The sequence below is a fragment of the Wolffia australiana genome, chromosome 2 (genome assembly GCF_029677425.1).
Source record: "Wolffia australiana isolate 7733 chromosome 2, ASM2967742v1".
NCBI classification, from domain to species: Eukaryota; Viridiplantae; Streptophyta; class Magnoliopsida; order Alismatales; family Araceae; genus Wolffia; species Wolffia australiana.
Window position 1 is genome coordinate 7,674,337 of NC_135836.1, and position 5,049 is coordinate 7,679,385.

Below are 5,049 nucleotides of genomic sequence, written 5' to 3' on the forward strand. Positions count from 1 at the left end.
GAACAGCCCAGACTAAGAACAGTAAGAGAGTCCAATCTCTGAAATAGAGCATTTTATCTCCATAGTAGTGGTAGAAGGCTTAGTATCTGACTTGATCCAATAGAGTAAGAACACACAGTAGATCCAGATTCCACACGTTGCTGTGGGCTGGGGAGAGAGCTGCTCTGCGAAGCTGAGCGTTCAGTGTGAGGAGGAACTTGAGTACTCGCCCCAAAACGAACTGAATAGGTACTTGGGGGAGCGGTGGGCCAGGTGCGAGGGAGTGATGGGCAACCTTAGTCTATATGTTGCTCGTGAGCCGCCAAGTACCAGTCTCGCAACAGTACTGGCTTTTCTTCGAAACAGTTTTTATTCTTATTATTTCTGACACGTTTCTTTTCTTTCAGAACGTGTTTATTGACTTCGTTTCTTTCAGAACGTGATTCATCCTCGCGCCCGCTCGCTCGTCTTCATCTTCATCTTCACCGCTTCCGCGCCTTTCTTTGACTTCGTTACTTCGTACGTGATTGACTTCGTAACCTCGCTCCTAAGCGCGTCGCGCCTTTGACTTCGTAACATTCTTTGACTTCGTTACTTCGCTCCGTCGCGCGTCACGCCGCTCGCTCGTCTTCATCTTCACGCTCGTCTTCATCTTCACGCTCGTCTTCATCTTAATATTCACCGCTTCCGCGCCTTATGCTCCGTCGCTTCTTCGCTCCGTCGCGTCTTCATCTTCATCTTCACCGCTTCCGCGCCTTCACTTGCTTCTTATTGAAGTGAAGATGGTTTAAGTTTCTGAGAAATCAGAACCTTTCACTCACTCGCTTGAGTCGGATTCCATCTTGGAGGATCGTTCGTTCTTCACTCTCTTGTTATTGCAGGGAGCGCCGACGGACGGTGCATATTATCATATAGAAACAAGCGAAGCGTTGCGATTCGTACTACCGAAGGGCAGGTTATGTTTTAACATAAGCGGGGTGGGGCGTAAGCAAGCGTAGCGAATCACATAGAGTTGCCCCTACCTGCCGGCGCGCAGATAGATAGGACGGGCGAAGCGCGAAGGGATGGATGTCTGAGTGGTTGAAAGAGTCGGTCTTGAAAACCGAAGTATTGATAGGAATACCGGGGGTTCGAATCCCTCTCCATCCGCGAGGTCATAAGTTTTTGGACCACTCTTCAACAGCCCCCCAACTTACCATCTGGAAAAACGACTTATCCGTGTTTATTTCTTTCAGAACTGCTTTGACTTCGTAACGTTCTTCTCCCGCTCACTCGCCCCTTTTCATCGTAACCTCAGAACCTTACTTCGTCACTTCATCGTAACCTCAGAACCTCTTTTGACTTCTTTCAGAACTTTTCTTATCCGATAACCTGAATCTGAATCTGAATTGACTTCGTAACATTCATCTTCACTTCGTAACCCGCTCGTTCGCCCCTCATGCTATGCTGACGCAGCCGTAGATCAAGCCCTGGAAGTCCTCTTATCGCGGTTCCCTGTGTTGATATTCGAGAAAGTAGCTCTCGACACGAGGTATTGTACCTGTCCTAGATCCCCAAGTCTCCATGGTCGTTCTTTTTCACATCTATCTCTTTCTATTCTTCTAAGGTAATGCTCTCGCTACGCGCCTCGTACTATCCCAGCATCCTATGTCACATCAAGGAAAGGGAAGGCTCATACTACCCGGAAGGGGTAAGGTTCTTTTCTTCCGTTTCAAAAATAAAGTTGTTGATAGAGTCACAGATATGAAACTTCTTAGTCATCATTTTTGGAGTGAGTGACTCACGGGTCAAACCACACAAGTTTGAGTGCTAGGTTTCTGCAGTCTTCCTTTTTGTTGCGGCTCCTTATTTAAATAATAAAATAAAGAAGATCATTTTTTCTTTACTTTGACTTTCTAACTTATCTAAAGATAACGTTTTATGTTCAAAATAACATAACCTTCGCTCCGTCGCTTCGCTCCCGCTCTCGCTTCTGCTCGTAAACTCGCGCCTTATTGAGCATCGGCGGTTAGTTCTTTATTAATATAATTAGAATGTTCGGAAAAAATGATAACCCTCCTCTTTTTGATTCTTCTGATGCGAGTTCTAGTTGTAGTAAGTTTCGTTCTGAAATACAACCCGTACTCTTATCTCCGCATCTTTCCCGGTTCCGTAAATTTTCTTTCTTCGCTCGTCGCGCCGTCGCTTCTTCGCTCCTAAGCGCCTAAAGTAGCGCCGTCGCGCCTTCGGAACCTCTTCCTTCTTGGACTTATCCTCCCTCCAAATGTACTGTACTGAATTTCCCATTAGTAGAGTTGTTCGATCAACTATCCTTTTTTGAAGCGGATAGTTCACAGTGCTTATTCTAACCGAACAACTCATCAAATGTTTCCACTCCATTTTCATTACGAAGATGTATCACGTCAAGATCTGTTGCTCAAACCGAATCACGCCAACGTTATGGAAGTTCCAGGATTATGTGAAATAAGATTAGTACCATCTTTTAGAATAAAAAATGGAAAATTGGCTATGGAGATTCCGTGCGGTCAGAGATTCATACAGCAAAAAAAAAGGGGTCCCTTTTTCAAAGCGGGAAAGTCGTTTCGATCCGGGGACGAAAAAGACACTGGATATGTCAGTGACTTTGCACGACAAAGCACTCTCCGAGGGCATGGAATGTCACATTTTTTGGTAAGAATCTCGACAGTAATGTCTCTGTTAGATTCTCCGGTCGAAATACGGGAAAACTCCATTCAATTCTCGATGGAAACGGAGTTTTGCGAATTCTCACCGGAACTAGAAGATCATTTCGAGATCTTCGAGCATATGCGAGGGTTCAATGTGACTATTGTCACTTCGGCCAAGACAAAAGATGAGACTTTACCACCGTGGAGCGGCTTTTTGCAAAAAGATGAGGGGGAAAGTCAGTAAGATGCCGGAGAAGCTAAATATACGAGATCACAAACATAAATTGCTCGCGGTTAAATATGAATTGAGACGAAAGTTCTTATTATTATTATCTTTGTTAAAACATAACCTGTTTGTTGTAAAGATCCCGATCTTCCGTCTGATATGCGGGACAAACTAATAAGTTGTCCAAGTTGCCAAGAAAGAGTTCCTTTGCAAGAAACCGATGTATTTCCACATAATAAAAATGACCTCGTTCCGTAGTTGAGTTCTTTCGCATTTCTCCTATCGTCGTGTATTAGCATCTCTAGGTTATTTTGAGGGCATAAAGAGTCTTGGTAGTAAGCACCAAACCCGTAAAGGTTAGCTCCGCTGCTGGTCCACAAGCAAAGGTTGTAGGTCCATTACCGTCCGACTCCAGACCGAAAGAAAAGATCTAATGGACTCGGATCGGAGATGCTAACGGGACGGGAATCGAAGTGGGGGACCTCTCTACCGCACCTGTCTCTCCAGACATAGACTACGTATAGGGAACTTGGAAAGATAGAAGATAACCGTGTTCACGTGTCAAATCTTCCGAGGTTATGAAATCAAACTATTCTTAAATTCGTAAGTTGTTCATGTTCACGCCGGAGTGCGGAGGTTGTTCCCACCATTGATTGAAGCCATTGAAGTCAGAGTCTGGGTGTGGGCCAGCAACCAAACTTCCGAATGATAAAGACAAAAAAGTTATTCGTTTCGTTGGTAGAACCAACGCCAATATCATATTTATTCTCTCTCGTCTAGAGAGTGATTTTATTAAATTCTCTCCTTCAAGGTTCAGCATTCAAGAGTAATAGGTTATCCAGCGGATAAAGAGTGTTGCTTTGAGTTCTTTAGGGGTAGGTTCTGAAAAAAACTAGGCAACACTTTTAAGTGAAAGGTACGAAGTCGTAACGTTTTATCTTTTGCTCGTCGCTTCTTCGCTCCGTCGCGCCTTTCATAACTCATGTAAACATAACCTTACGGTAGTTTGCTCCGAATGAGTTCGTCTAGAATCAACCAACTAACAAATCAGTAGCCCTTTATCTAAAGACAACCTCTCGCCGAGTTCTCATGCGATGGATTTAGGGCGCAGCGAAGCCAAATTCCATCAGGGGCGAGTGAGCGGGAGAAGGGAACAGGAGTTGTCACGATAGAAAAGAGAAATGACTATAAGGAACCAACGATTCTCTCTTCTTAAACAACCTATATCCTCCACACTTAACCAGCATTTGATAGATTATCCAACCCCGAGCAATCTTAGTTATTGGTGGGGGTTCGGTCCGTTAGCTGGTATTTGTTTAGTCATTCAAATAGTGACTGGCGTTTTTTTAGCTATGCATTACACACCTCATGTGGATCTAGCTTTCAACAGCGTAGAACACATTATGAGAGATGTTGAAGGGGGCTGGTTGCTCCGTTATATGCATGCTAATGGGGCAAGTATGTTTCTCATTGTGGTTTACCTTCATATTTTTCGTGGTCTATATTATGCGAGTTATAGCAGTCCTAGGGAATTTGTTCGGTGTCTCGGAGTTGTCATATTCCTATTAATGATTGTGACAGCTTTTATAGGATACGTACCACCTTGGGGTCAGATGAGCTTTTGGGGAGCAACAGTAATTACAAGCTTAGCTAGCGCCATACCTTTAGTAGGAGATACCATAGTGACTTGGCTTTGGGGTGGTTTTTCCGTGGACAATGCCACCTTAAATCGTTTTTTTAGTCTCCATTATTTACTCCCCTTTATTTTAGTAGGCGCCAGTCTTCTTCATCTGGCCGCATTGCATCAATATGGATCAAATAATCCATTGGGTGTACATTCAGAGATGGATAAAATAGCTTCTTACCCTTATTTTTATGTAAAGGATCTAGTAGGTTGGGTAGCTTTTGCTATCTTTTTTTCTATTTGGATTTTTTATGCTCCTAATGTTTTGGGGCATCCCGACAATTATATACCTGCTAATCCGATGTCCACCCCGCCTCATATTGTGCCAGAATGGTATTTCCTACCGATCTATGCCATTCTTCGCAGTATACCTGACAAATCGGGAGGTGTAGCCGCAATAGCACCAGTTTCTATATGTCTGTTGGCTTTACCTTTTTTTAAAAGTTTGTATGTACGTAGTTCAAGTTTTCGCCCGATTCATCAAGGAATATTTT

General features: G+C 43.7%; 1 non-coding gene across 1 annotated transcript; it reads left to right on the top strand.

Annotated features, from left to right (window-relative positions):
• Positions 1–1,041: 1,041 nt before the first annotated feature.
• TRNAS-UGA (transfer RNA serine (anticodon UGA)) lies at positions 1,042–1,128 on the top strand. The gene has a single exon. It is a non-coding gene; the product is annotated as a tRNA-Ser (tRNA).
• Positions 1,129–5,049: the final 3,921 nt, after the last annotated feature.